This window comes from Dama dama, chromosome 25 (assembly GCF_033118175.1).
Source record: "Dama dama isolate Ldn47 chromosome 25, ASM3311817v1, whole genome shotgun sequence".
NCBI classification, from domain to species: Eukaryota; Metazoa; Chordata; class Mammalia; order Artiodactyla; family Cervidae; genus Dama; species Dama dama.
Genome location: NC_083705.1, coordinates 22,261,607 through 22,277,548, shown reverse-complemented (window position 1 = coordinate 22,277,548; position 15,942 = coordinate 22,261,607). Strand labels below are relative to the sequence as shown.

General features: G+C 35.7%; 1 protein-coding gene across 7 annotated transcripts in view; it reads right to left on the bottom strand.

Moving 5' to 3' along the window:
• The window catches only part of ADAMTS6 (ADAM metallopeptidase with thrombospondin type 1 motif 6), a 278,395-nt gene that overhangs the window by 231,234 nt on the left and 31,219 nt on the right, over window positions 1-15,942 (bottom strand). The window lies entirely within an intron of this gene.

The window sequence follows — 15,942 nt, the reverse complement described above, 5'->3', positions numbered from 1 at the left end:
AGAAGCTCAAAAATCATGATTTGTAAAGTCATTTTAACCATTGTCTTTATTCCCACTGGTTCCAAAGAGTTGGATATGACTGCCCAACTATTTCCTACAGACAGTGTCAACTACAAACTGGCATTTCCCATGAGCACTTGCCATCCACCTCTACAAGGATTACATTAGGTGCTGCTGCAGTTGCTGACTTCCACCATTCCCTGAAAGAAGTGCAGGGTAAGAGCAGAAATGAGGTACTCTGTACTTGGGGGTGGGCAAGTATGGATGACAAGACAGGTCTTCAGATAGTTATATATTTCCAGGAGCAGTTTTAAGAGCCCAACTTTTATATGTCCTCTTATCTAGAAAAGCACTAAAATCCTTCATGGTGATGACTATTCCTCATGACCAGCAAAAAATTTCAGGAGACTAGCAGAAACTTTTTGGAAAAATATGTGCTTGATTGCATGTATTCCCATTTCACTAAAATCACATATATACTGATCTTGCCCCCTGCCTCTTTGGAGCAGGTTCTCAGAGCTATCTGAGGAGCTGTCTTCTAGACTGCAGTCCTAATTTAGCCTCAAATAAAACATAACTCGCAACTCTCACATTGTTCATTTTTTTTAAAGTCAACAAAAGGTTCACTAAGCACACAGTAAGTGTTACTATTTTTAGTCACTTTAAATAAAACATTCAGCATCAAGAATATAATCATTATCCTTCCACAAACTCTATGGAAAAGTAAAAGGACTTACATGCCAAAGGAAGAAAGCCAGAGAGAAACAAAGGGCTTCAAGGAGTACCTGCCCAATAAGCACTGAAATGACTCAGTAATTTACATGTTGTACCCACATTGGGTTAAAGTGAAAGAGGAGAGTGAAAAAGCTGGCTTTAAACTCAACACTCAAAAAACTAAGATCATGGCATCTAGTCACATCACTTAACAGCAAAAAGAAGGGGAAACAATGGAAACAGTGACAGACTTTATTTTCTTGGGCTCCAAAATCACTGCTGATGGTGACTGCAGTCATGAAATTAATAGATGCTTGCTCCTTGGAAGAAAAGCTATGACAAACCTAGATGGTGTATTAAAAAGCAGAGATATTACTTTGCCTAAAAAAGGTCCATCCAGTCAAAGCTATGGTTCTTCCATTAGTCATGTATGGATGTTGGACCATAAAGAAAGTTGAGCACCGAAGAATTGATGCTTTTGAATTGTGCTGTTGGAGAAGACTCTTGGGAGTCCTTTGGACTGCAAGGAGATCAAACCAGTCCATCCATAAAGGAAATCAGTCCTGAATATTCATTGGAAGGACTGATGCTGAAGCTCCAAAATTTTGGCTATTGGATGTGAAGAACTGATTCATTAGAAAAGACCCCAACACTGGGAAAGATTGAAGGTGGGAGGAGAAGGGGACGACAGAGGATGAGATGGTTGGATGGCATCACCAACCTGATGCACAAGAGTTTGAGCAAGTCCCGGGAGTTGGTGACGGACAGGGAAGCCTGGCATGCTGCAGTACAAGAGGTCACAAAAAGAGTCAGACATGACTGAGTGAATGAACTGAACAGAACTGAACCTTCACTGTAGATAAAGTTACTTGTTTTTTTCTGAAAATTATTAACTTATTTTACATATTTGAACTTTCCTAAGGACTATGTTACACATCAAAGTACTTTACTAGCAACCCTGATGATTTTCTAGAGTTTACCTGGCAGAAATCCAAAGGGATGCTCAGCCTATTCTGAATTGACCTCAGCACAAACAGTAGGAAATCAAAGCTTTCTTTCTAACTAGATTAAGTATCATAACCAACTACTTAAGAAAAAAACTGAGGAAGTGAAAAATTGTCATCGGAAGGAACAGAGTCAGTGGGAAATAAAAATAAATTTATTATATACATATTATTTATCATCATACTACTGAATGATTACTCAGAATTAAACAACCTTAAGTAACAAGACAAAATTAAATCATTAAATTGGATGTGTTTTTTTTTTAAAGTCAATAAATGGAAGGCTAGTAATACATCTGACATGGAAAAAATACAAATTAATTCTATTTAAATAATCAAGATTTTATAAACAAAATTATAAAATACTACAAACTATGCACTCCAATCATGTTTGATTTTATAGGCAGTATTTTAAGAAAGTAGACATTTTAATACCTGTTTACTCAATGATAGTTTCCATGAAGTCACAAAACTATACTTAATATTAACTTATCTCAAAGTTAACAAATTTTGTCTATTCCACATACTTCGTTATCAATATCACTTTAAGTGAAGTGAAAGTTGCTCAGTCATATCTCACTATTTATAACCCCATGGACTATACAGTCCATGGAATTCTCCCGGCCAGAATACTGTAGTGGGTAACTGTTCCCTTCTCCATGGGATCTTCCCAACCCAGGGATAAACCCAGGTCTCCTGCATTGCAGGTGGATTCTTTACCAGTGAAGCCACTAGGGAAGCAATTATCATTATGATAGCCAACTTCAGCTATCATTATCAACATTTGTTCTATATTTCTGAAAGATTTAAATACATTATCTTTGCAAAAGGGAAGTAGGAAATTAAAAATTAACCATCTCTAGGACTTCCTTGGTGGTCCAGTGTTTAAAGAATCCACCTTGCAATGCAGGGGACATGGGTTCAATCCCTGGTGTGGGAACTAAGATCCCACATGCCTCAGGGCAACTAAACCCCTGTGCCACAATGGAGAGCCAGCATGTGGCAACTACCAAAGAAAACAAAAAAATTAACCACCTCTGAAAGGACTGAGACAAGAGGTTGAAAACTAGGATTGGTACAAAATCTGTACACAAAAAATTAGGTATTTCTACAAGTCTAGAAAATAGCCCTAACCTCCAGTTTTGTTATATGAAGAAACAAAAATAGAGAGGCTCAATTTCAAGCATATCTTACTCAGTGGAAGGCAAAGGTAAAGCCTAAAGGCTAAAAAAAATGAGAATGTGCATACATGGAATCTTTCCACTCCCTCCATCCATCTTGCTTTCAGAACATGTGCAAATGGGCAGGAACTCTTGGTTATTTTGTGGAGAAAAAGAATGATCTCAGAGAAAAGCCCTCAAAACACTGACACTTTTGCTCCCACACACAAAAAAAGTTAAACAACTTGAAATCACCTTAAGGAAGCCCTCAACAAGCCCGACCCAATGTAAGTAAGGTTCCCAATTAGCATTTTTTCAATATAAACAGACAGCTAAGGGTGCTCATGGAAAGATAAAGCACAAATAAGTGAGAAAAGAGTTAGTGTGCTTGTACTTATAGGAAATATTCTCATAGAAGCTAAACTCTTTACCACTTCTTTTACTTGCTGGTGTTTATTATTTGCATGTGCTGTTTCCTTTGCCTAAAACATATATGTGCCCTTGTCATTTCCTCCTCCGGTAGGCTTCATCCTTCAGAACTTTTAAATCAAGTCACCTTATTAATGAGACTTTTCATAGTTTATATCACATGCATTTCTTTGTTTACTTATTTATAATCTATTTCTCTCTGCAGAATATAAGCTGTGCCCAGATTTTTAACTCAGTCACTGTGATCCCAACAATTTACACACAGTAAGCACTCCATAAATGCTGAATATATGTTAATGTTGTAGAATGTCTTAGTGAATGAATAAATGCAGCTTTAAGATATTTCTTAGAAGAGATAACAATTTTTTTACACTTCAAGAATATTTTTAAATTGTTTACTTATTTCTTTTTCCACTGCAGCCCTATAGAGCCCAATAAACATCTCTTCTTAGTTTTTGCTTTCTCAATTACCCTTTGTCATCAGTAAAATGGAAAAAGTTTATTTTTTGAAGAAAACTTTTGAAAAGTTACTGTATTATTTCAAGTGTTTCTTTTAGGCCCCTAAATTCATTCAGAATTTAAACCCAAAACTTCAGAGAAATGGACTGGTTGGCAGGATCCCCTGAATACATCATTTACCTTTACAAGAACCATAATTCATCTTCTTTCCTCTTAATAGTGTTTTTAAGTTTGTATATTTTGCTAATATAGCTCATGACATACATAAACTATGAGGAGGCAGGAACAAAGATATGCGAGATTAGCAAACAAAAAATATCAATTTAAAGCAAGGAAATAGAGGAAATGCTTGAAAATTCTGTAATAGCTAAAATATATTAATTTCCCAGTATCATGTTATAATTTCTCAATATTAGTTCCCTAATTGGAACCTCATTCACTTTTTATGACAGGAAAAAATACTATTATTGCCATTCAGGGACAACCTGAAATAAGAAAAGTTGCAGAAAGAGCAGGTTTAAAGGAAAGACTGGGAATCTGGTTTAGTTTGAGACACATGGAGATGTCAACTATGCAACTTCATAAAAAAAAAAATACAGAGTTTAGGGGAGTGACCCAGCTGACGATGTATATTTAAATATAAGTGGCGCTTAAAACTGTATATATACCTAACTCTATAGATGGTACTTAAAATCATGGAGGAAAAATAAATAAATAAGATCGCTAAAAGTAAATGCAAGCTGGGAAGAGACTGTGAGAGAAATTGGTAAAAGACGTAAACAGTACTTTTTCTTATTCCAGAAAAGCTTTTCAGAATTATTTTTATCAACATTTCTTTAACATAGGCCTATTATTACAGTGCTGAGAATTTATGAAATGAGAAAGATATCATTTATAAGGATGCTGATTTTTGATAACTTTTGGGGGAGTGGATAAGAAAGATAACGCCAATTTAGTAAATATTGTCCCAAAAGAATCCAGTGTAAAATTACCAAAAAAGAGGAAGAACCAATCGTACACTTCAAGTGGAGTTTTCCCCTTTTTTAAGCCCCAAATCTCCTTTTTCTCTTTCTCCTTCACCCTTGTACGTCACTCATCAAGAAATCCTCATCTTCCAACACCAAAACTCAAAGATTTTTGCCTGGCATCCCATTCTTCAGGATAACAAAAAAAAAGGGAAGTGAAATGCTAATTCAAATGGCTCTAAAAAGCCTTTGTAAACTGGAGAGAAAAGAGGCATTGAATTTTTTTTCTACCCATTTTTCACTGCTTTGCATATATTAGCACTTAGGTCTCTCCCCCCCCCCCCCCCCCCCCGCCCCGCCGTCACTCACACACACACACACACACACACACACACACACAATCTATCCTCATACCCCTTCCAGGGACATATTTTGAATTTGCTCATGTCACTTTTCTGCTTAAATTTCTACAGTATCATCCATTACGTAAAGAAAATAGAAGCTAATTCTTTTTTTTCTCAAAACCTGATCGTTTCTAACACACAGTTAGTAACAGCTCCAAATTACTACTATGCCTCCCTACAAGGTACCACCTACTTAAAAGAATTATGAAGAATTTTGTCAATACATTCTACAATTTAGATGAAATATATTTCCTGAAAGACTGAAACTACCAAACCACACTGAATAAGATAGTCTTAATACCCCCATGGATGTCTCTGGTGCTCCAATGGTTAAGAATCCACCTTCCAATGAAGGGGACAAAGGCTTGATCCTTAGTTAGGGAACTAAGAGCTCATATGCCTCAAAGAAAAGATTCCACGTGTTGCAACTAAGACCAGATGCAGCCAAGTAAATAAATAAACAAATACATGTATATTTTTTAAAAGCCTATATCTCTGAAAGATTTGAACTGGTAGCTAAAAATTACCCCACAAAGAAAATTCCAGGTCCAGAGAGCTTCATTTGTGAATTCTATAAAACATTTACAGCGAAACAATATTGATTCTATGTGAGTTTTTCCAGAAAATTGAAAAGGAAACAATGTTCTCTAACTCACACTGCAAGGTCAACCTTATCCTCTTAATACCAAGACCAGATAAAGATATTATTAACAAACACTACAGGACAACATCCCTCAAACATGCATGTGTGCGTGATAAGTCGCTTTAGTTGTGTCCGGCTCCTTGCGACACAACGGACTATAACCCGGCAACCTCCTCTGCCCACGGGATTCTCCAGGCAAGAACGCTAGAGTGGGTTGCTGTGCCTGCAGCTTCCACACTGCAGATTTTTTACCCCTGAGCCACTTGGGAAGCTCATCCGTCATACCATGTGGGAAGCCCATTTTGCATATAGATGCAAAAACTATAAATAAAATTTTGGCAAATCTTACCTAATGGTATACTAAAAAAATAACATACATCATGACCAAATTGGGCTTATCTCAGAAACTTAAGTTGATACAATGTTCTAAAGCAATCAGTGCAATTCACTGTGTTAAGCTAAAGATTGAAAAACCATATATATAATCATCCCAATAGATGCAGAAAAGAGTATTGACAAAATTCAACATCCATTCCTGATAAAAACTCTCAGAGAACTAGGTACACAAGAGAACTTTGCTAGCCTGACTGAAGGGCATTTACAATAACCCTACAACTAACATCACACTTAATAATGAAAGATGAAATGCTTTCTCACTAAGATCAGGAAGGAACAAGACAATGATGCCTGCTTTTGCCACTGTGGGGAGAAAGCAAACTAGCCAAGATGGCATGTTTAGGCTCTCATGCTCCACGTTTTGTAAATAATGACTATGTAACAGCTGAGATCATTTAAAGCACTGAGCATGAGCGTCACATGGTACTCCCTTGGACACAGGCTACCTCTGTTACATGGGCTCCACCTAAAAAGTGGCAGCAATACTGCTGCATCACGACTGTGTCCATTGGGTCAGCCACAAGAGGAGAGAAGACAGCCTGTCTACTGATATGGCTGCTCTGTCAGCCAGGAGAGAACACTGTTATGGCTGCTCTGTCAGCCAGAAGAGAATAAATGTGTCTGCAGTTCCTACAGCTCCTCGAATTTTCTTCGAGTCTCTCAGATCACAGCCTTGCCTACCATAGTTCAGTGAACAGTGCACACAATGAGATACAGCAAGACAACTGGCGCTGCAATACAGCCAGCTTTGTTCCACATTGTACTAGAGAGTATAGCCAGTGAAACAGGCAAGAAAAAGAAATTCATGATTAAAAGAGAAAAGTAAAAATATCTCTAATCTCAAAAATCATTATCATCTTTGTAGAAAATACGACTAGAATCTTTTAAAAAAAAAAAAACTACTTTAAGTAATAAGGGCTTCCCTTGTGGCTCAGCTGGTAAAGAATCTGCCTGCAATGCTGGAGACCTGGGTTCGATCCCTGGGTTGGAAAGATTCCCTGGAGAAGGGAATGGCTACCCACTCTAGTATTCTGGCCTGGAGAATTCCATGGACTGTATAGTCCATGGGGTTGCAAAGAGTTGGACACGACTGAACAACTTTCACTTAAAGCAATAAACTTAGCACGGTTATACAAAATCAACTGCATTTTTATATACTGAAAGTGAAAGTAAATATACTGGTGATGAACAATTAATAACTGGATTTTAAAAAACAGTATCATTTACAATAACATCAAAAAAGGACAAGAGGTGTGAAAACACTGAAAACCACAAAACATTCCTGAGAAATTAAAGACCTAAAGAAATGAAAAAATATACCCTGGCAGTAGGTAGGAAGAAGTCTCATTATTAAGATATCACAAGGTCCAGCTCAAATCCAAGAGAAGTTGATTGCACAAAGTCATGAACATCAGGAGGCAGAGATAGCTGGGAACCATCTTAGAAGACTGCCTACCACAGGCACCAATATTAGTAAAGTATCTCCATATTAATTTTTGTTGAATACCCTTGTAATTCCTCTACAAGTACTCTGGAACCAAACTACCTGGTTTACATTCTAGCTCTTCTAACTAATGTGTGAGCTTGCCAATCATTTAACTTCTCCATGCCTCAGCTTCCTCATCTATAAAATAGAGATAATGATAGAACCTATCTCATGCAGTTGTTAAGAAGTTTAAATGATTAAATATAATTCTGTAAAGCACCAAGTATTTGGCACATAATAAAAAATTGCATAATACATCCATACAAACAACACGAAAATTTACTTACTATTAAAGTGTTGATTATAACATATCCTTCTTAGATTTAACTATTTAATGATGCCTATTATAAATAAAACACAGTTTTAGGCAAGATGTATACAAAGACAATTTACTAAATTGCATGCTATTTAATCTTCATGGACTGAAGAAAAGGTATCTTTTTATTTCCATTTTTTAACCAAATTTTAACAAGCAAACATACATAATGTCTGGGATGACCATAATCCTGTTTAGCTGGTACTAGTTTTGTGCCTATTATTTAGCCAAAACTGTCAATGGTACCCTCTTTTACTCTTAAAGTGTCCCAGAATGCACAAAAATTAGGGTCACACAAGTGTGTCATAATCCTCAAATGGAATGGAAACTGAATCTAGATAAACACATCTACATAAGGGACAAACAAACCAGGGATAAAGAAAAAAAGAAAAAAAACAACAAAAACCTGAAAAAGGAGGAAGAAAGGTAGGCAGCAGGACAGGTAAGAATGGTAGAGCCAGGGTGGTAAGAGAATAATAAACACTTCAAAATGTCAAAACAAAAAAATCAACATACCCACAACATGAAATCAAGATTCCTTTTTTGCCTGTAAACACAGCATATTCTTAAAAGCTTAACAATACTTCATAAAAAGCATAGCTGGCATTTCCTTAAGGATTAAAAAATCCACAAATGAATACCAAATAAATATTAAGGTGCCATATTTAATTTCCCTTTCCTCTGTTTTTAATGTATAATCAAAAAGTCTATATATATAATTCTGAAAGTCTTTAAAATTTTTTTAAAATTTATTTAAATCTGTATGCTACAGGCCAAGTTTTCAAGAAACCATTTTTATAGTTATTTTTAATCTCCCACCTGAAAACATTAGTTGACTTTGGAAATTCTAATCCCTTTAAAACCCAGCAGCATCAAAGCAAACAGTCATGATCCCTTAAGAGGATAAATATGCTGATTTTAATTAAAGACTAAATTATGTCACTTGGTGTATAATTTTTGCATCTGTACTTTGAGTAGTATTTATATATCATGTACATTTCATTAATGAAAAATTGAAAAGAAAGTATATGTTTTGAAGAAAAGTCTATTGACAGAGACACTTTTAAAAGAGCTGTACCTTGAATTTTCCAAGAATTTAAGATAATAGGAAAAAAGTCCTGGTATGTGCTACTATAGGATGAACCTTGAAAAAACCACACAAAGTAAAAGAGTTCTTCAGTCGCTCAGTTGTGTCCAACTCTTTGCAACCCCATGAACTGTAGCCTGCCAGGCTCCTCAGTCCGTGGAATTTTCCAGGCAAGAATACTGAAGTGGGTTGCTACTTCCTACTCCAGGGGATCTTCCCAACCCAAGGATCAAACCTGCGTCTCCTGCTTTGGCAGGTGGATTCCAGTAATTGTGGTTACTTATTTTAAAAAGCAAACATACTGAATGGTATGACTAGGCTTATTATGCTAGTTTAAAAATAGGCCAAGGACTACCACTGCATTCTCCTCATACTAACAATGGTAATTTAAAATAGTGAATATTAAACATGTGGGCTCCATATCTAACCCACAGAATCTCCACCCCAAATCTTAATGCTCTGTGTATCAAATATCCACCCTGTGTGTACTATGAAAGTTTTATTTATGCCAGTCACAAAAGACTATACACTATCAGTTCAGCTCAGTCACTCAGTCGTGTCCAACTCTTTGTGACTCCATGGACTGCAGCACACCTAGCCTCCCTGTCCATCACCAACTCCCGGAGCTTGCTCAAACTCATGTCTGTTGAGTCAGTGATACCATCCAACCATCTCATCCTCTGTTGTCCCCTTCTTCTCCTGCCTTCAATCTTTCCTAGCATCAGGGTCTTTTCAAATGAGTCAACTCTTTGCATGAGGTGGCCAATGTATTGGAGTTTCAGCCTCAGCATCAGTCCTTCCAATGAATATTCAGGACTGATTTCATTTAGGATGGACCAGTTGGATCTCCTTGCAGTTCAAGGGACTCTCAAGAGTCTCTCCAACAGCACAGTTCAAAAGCATCAATTCTTCGGCACTCACCTTTCTTTATAGTCCAACTCTCACATCCATATGTGACTACTGGAAAAACCATAGCTTTGACTAGATGGACCTTTGTTGGGAAAGTAATGTCTCTGTTTTTTAATATGCTGTCTAGGTTTGTCATAACTTTTCTTCCAAGGAGCAAGCATCTTTTAATTTCATGGCTGCAGTCACCATCTATACTATACACTGTATGATTCCTTTTATATGAAAAGTTTATAATAAGCAAAGCTAAAGTAAATTACCACTTGCCTCAGGCTGAAGCTAGGGTGGGGAGGATGAAGGGAATGGGGAAAATGTTCTAAAATTATGTGATGGCTGTACAACCCTGTGAATATACTAAGACTACTGAATCATACACTTTAAATGGATAAACTGTATGGTCTATGAAATATTATTTCAATAAAGCCATTACCAAAAGGGGAGAACTTAGATTATAATACCTATTCAAAATATATACTGTTATATAATATCTTAAAGATGCAAAATATGAGTCCGATGCATGTTTAGGGGAGAAAACCATGAAATATATGCATTAGTCATGTTAATTTGCTCAAAACAATGATGCAAGTACACTATATGTCACGAAATTTTCTACTTATTTTCAGACTATAAATAGATTTCTTGAATGTCTTTGACTCAAGATAAATTTAAAAATTGACTTGACTTTAAATTTATGGTGGATATTTCCTGAGTTCATGTAGAAATATAAATAATTTTTTAAAAATTTGTCAAATTGTAGAGTTTTACTCCTAAATAGCATTAATTAACAATTTCGATACCAATAATAAGGATTATCTAAAATTTTTGTAGCAAGTGTAACATTTTAAGTGTACACACAGTTCTATGTTATCTTCTTAAATTCTGTTTCTAGAGTATCAGGTACAAACTATTAATCACTTCTTGAACTAATTATATCTAATTATATCATGTCATACTCCATTATAACTCTTTCAGAGTTAATAAATGTCAAGTTGATTTAGATGAGCACTAATAACTGTCAGATAATCCAAATAGATTTAGCCTATAGAAGCAAGCAATGTAAATTACTACTATTCTATTTTAACTATAAACAGATCACAAAAATGGAAGATAAGTTTCAATAATGCACCATTATTCAAAAAAGCATCACAGGGTCATATTTTGACAAATTTATACATTACAGCACTTTCTCTGGTATTCAAAACTAAAATGTCAGGTAGTTGATATACCATAGAGAAGTGATCAATGCAAGTATATCAGTTCAGAAAGTGACATGAAACTGCTCTTTGATGGGACATAATGTTAAGATTGAATAAAGCAAGGACAGTAATATCAGCAAGATGGTGAAGTAGGAAATATCAACCTCCATCACCCAACAGAAGACAATTAGATAGCAATCCACAAATGAAAATGGTCCTGAAAGGGCTTGAGTCTAATTAAGTCTAATTAAGAAACTACAGTAACATAATACGGCAAAAAATAAAGGGTAACTGCATAGAAAGGATCTCTGGGGAGATCAGCTTACTGAAGATGTCTAAAGGCAACTAGGAACAAAGAGGAAAGGTGGAAACTATCAGCCACAAGACTGAAGAGCCCTCACAACAGCTGCTCCCGAGGAGACTGGCAGTTTTTGCCGCCCAAGTAATTAAGCTATTGCTGTCACAGATCTTGGGGAAGGAGATGTCACTGTGCTTACCCCAAAAAAGAGCCACTATTATGCTGGCCTGGGAAAAGAACTTCCAGCACTCCCCGACCCTGAGCACATCCCGGACACTACAGGGTCATAGTTGCTCCCCTTGTTCCCACATGCCAGACCTGGATCTAGGGCCACTTTGTGGCACCCATGCACCAGACTCCAGCTCTGTCACGGGTCCACACATGACCACTTCTCAAGACTTGGAGGCACTGTCACTTCCAGCTAGCCAGCACCTGGACCCAAATGCCACCATTGCTCTCTAAGTGCCATGCTTCAGACTTCATCTACATGGCTAATTCACACACATCTGCAACTCATACATCACTGCTGCTGTGGTATAGCCAGCACACCAACCCCAGAGCCGCTGTCACTCTGCAAGCACCAGCATTCCAGTCCCCAGCTCCATGACTGCTCCACAGGTGCCCACACATCAGACACCAACACTGGTGTAGGCTCTTCCAAGCCAGACCCAACACCAAGAGGAATCCCTTGCACAATGATATCCCCTGTGAGAGAAAAAGAGATCAGCTGGTCTCCAGCAGCCTTTGCTGCTGCTGCAGGGGTCTTGACCACTGGGGACCCCTGAAATCTTCACCAATGCTAACTGCAACTGATAAAGCTGCTGAAGACTACACTGCTGGACCTTCTCCAGAGCCAGAAATGATTTAGCTCTAAGGATACATACAGACTGAAAGTGGAGGGAGGGAAAAACATATAAAAGATATTTCATGTAAAGAGAAAAGATAAACTTATATTAGACAAAACAGACTTTTTAAGTCAAAAGCTGAAAAAGAGACAAAGAAGGTCATGATATAATGATAAAGGGATTGATTCATCAAGAGTATTTAACAGGAAATATATACGTACTTCAAAATCAGAGCACGTTAACACATTAAGCAAATATTGGAAGATCAGAAGGCAGAAATAGGAAGCAATGCAATACTAGTAGGAATTTTAATATTTCACTTTCAACAATGGATATATACATATATATATCCACAAATATATATATCAGCTCATAATGTATATGTATATCAAATCATCACATTGTACACTTTAAATATACATAATTTTGCTTGTTGTTATACTTCAGTTTTTCTTGTTCATTTTGGACATGCTGCATGCCTTGTGGAATCTTAGTTCCTTCACCAGGGATTGAACCAAGGCTCTCCCAGTGAAAAGACCAAAGCCTAACCACTGGTGCATGCATGCTAGGTTGCCTCAGTCATGTCTGACTCTTTGTGACCTATACATGGGATTCTCTAGGCAAGAATACTGGAGTGGGTTGCCATGCCCTCCTCCAGGGGATCTTCCCAACCCATGGATCAAACCCGCATCTCCTACACTGGCAGGCAGGTTCTTTACCACTAGTATTATCTGGGAAGCCCCACTAATCACTGGACTGCCAAGGAATTCTCAGCTTCAGTTTTTAAAAAAAAAGTTAGCTAAAGCTAGTTGAGGTATAACAAATTTCACTATATATTATATATACATATATGCTTACACACAAAAAAAGTATATAAACATTTTAAAATATATGTATATATTAATCATTTTTAATATGCTCTTTAGTGTTATTAATTCAATACTGCTGATACCAGATAAAACAGCAAAATTTTATTTTTTAATTTTCTTTATTTTCTTTCTGTCTACTTATGGTAGTCTGATAGCTTTGTATAGTGGCTTGTTTTAAATTTATATCAATAAAAGATCATTTGATAAGAGAAGATAACATTTTGAGTTTTTATACTTTTTTTCCAAAAGTAACTATTATACCTATATAACTAGGTTCCAAATGTTTTTCTGATTAAAACATTTAAATCCCTAGAACAAAATTTGGCCTAGTAGAGATAAACACATACGTCAATTTTTCTCTGGAATTCTCGATGAACACATTATACACTCTCCCTAGTGAGCTGACATTTCGAGCAAGCATAAATCACAATCTTACCTCCAAATGGTGGAGTCACAATCCTGAACATGTCAACAAATGAGTTACATGAAGCAATTTTCAAAGTTAATATAAAATCATCTAGGTAAGTGTCATAATTATTTTTATTAAAAGTGGCACTATGATATAAACATATATTCAATTTCTAAAATCAAAAATATACAACAGAGAGTCAAGAACTGGTAAAACTTCCAACCAGTAAAAAAATCTAAATAATATTCAGAAACTCATTTATATAAGTCACTCTGTGGCCCTAATAAAGATAATTACAGATTTTTAATTAAGGTGAAAGTTATTTTGAGACTTTAGTAACAAATCAAAAAGGTATTCTATGCAGTCCTAAAGGGCATTTTCCTAACCTCCATTATAAAACCAATCTAAAATAATACTATATACGAATTCTTTGTAGTATTGACCTTTAAGTCCTGAGATCATTTCTAGTGCTTTCTGAACATTAGGAGGAAAATTTTAAAAGAAAATTTTGTGTTCAAATCTCAGACATCAAACAGGCACTCAAAGTAGCTTATAGAAGCAAAGAAGAGTTCTGCAGAGGATCGCAAAAATATCCGGGCCAATTTAGAGTAAAAAGTCAGACAGTTGAATGCTGTAGCCAGTGTAAAGATAGGGTGGCTAACTGCCCAGATGTATTTCCCTACTTGAATACTTATAATTTTGCACTCTTAGTATAACTCCTGTCATTTGATGGAAAAGTTAAAAATCCAAGAATTCCTTGGCAGCCTAGTGGTTAGGACTTTGTCCTTTCACTGTGGAGGGGCCAAGGTTCAACCCTCTGGAAGGGGAACTAAGATCCTGCAAGCCATGAGGTGTGGTACAGTAAAGTAAATAAATAAATAGATTTTTTAAAATGTTGAAAATCCAGCGCAGACACAATAGCAAAAATATGAATCATCAGGAACCTTTTGGGGAGAGGTAGCATTTATAAATATAAGTACTATGAGTACAGATACCAATGCAAGTATCTGTGATCATTCTGCTAAACATATACAATAAATATCTTCCTCTAGTAATTTCATAGAAACCAATCATATCATATATACCTTTACATAAAAGTTTCTATATTTGCACAATTCCTAGTATATTTTTAACTCCTCAAATATATTTGGAAATCACACCAGACCATAAGACTCTGAAGAACTGAAGAATTTATCAGCCTGATGAGTCAACATATATGAACACAAAACTTTAAAACATAGAACTTTGGTTTTATTCAGCAAGCATATCATAAAAATTTTTTTTGGTTTACAATGTGAGGTAGATGAAGTCGATTGTAATCATAAAGAAAGGTGAAATCAAAAACTTGACAACTCTATTAACAGGAATATTTTTCGAAAAGCTAAAGTCACATTATCACATTGGGCCTCACAGTTCTGATCCTACATACTTTTTACTCCCCCTCTAGAGAGTCTAACGTGGAGTCACTGGGTATACCACAGATGATGTTGATGTTAAATATGGCCTTGCAAATTAAAAAAAAAAGTAATCCACTTGCAAAGATAAAATAATGCTTCCATTTTGCTTAATTGTCTATTTGTTAAACTTATTTTGTTTTCATTTTTAAATACTAATAAGAGATCAAAAGAAAAGCATCTTTAGTTGATTTAAGTATGGTTCTAACCAACCATAATCCAAGTATTACAAAACTAAGACAGACAGCCTGGACTTGAGCCCTTCTCTTTTACTTAAATATTTTGAACTGGTTTCCTCATTTCTTACATGAGAAAAATAATAACAATATCTACTTCACAGAGTTTTTGTTGAAGACTAAGGAATAATGTGGATCTGAATATAGGTTTATAAAACTGGAAAGAAATATATGAATTCATTGAGTTATCATCAAATAATAATTCTGCCTGAAAGACAAGCTAGTCAACATACAGTATAGCAAGTATGCCTCTTTATGTATCTCTTAATTAAAATGTTTAACTAAATAAGCATTCATCTAAATATACTGTGTAACTACTGAAGTCTTCCCTTTTAACAATTTGGAGGTAAGAATAATTAATATATTTTATAAACAAGAGTAATGACCCACTTTTATGTTTAAGACAGATTTTTCTCATACTTTTCAATCTTGCTTTAACAAGTATTTTGTTCAATTAACAAAACATGTATGTGTTTCCAGTTAAAGTTTATGAACAGACCTTAATAGAAGAAAGATATTTACTAAATTTCTAAGTCAACTCGAAATCTTTTCTTTTCTCTTATTTGGTTCACTCAATGCAAACACAATAACAGTGTAATATATTCTTTCTCAGTGGTGAATAACAAAGTACCATTTTGCTTTCTCTACACTCATTACCTGAATGAG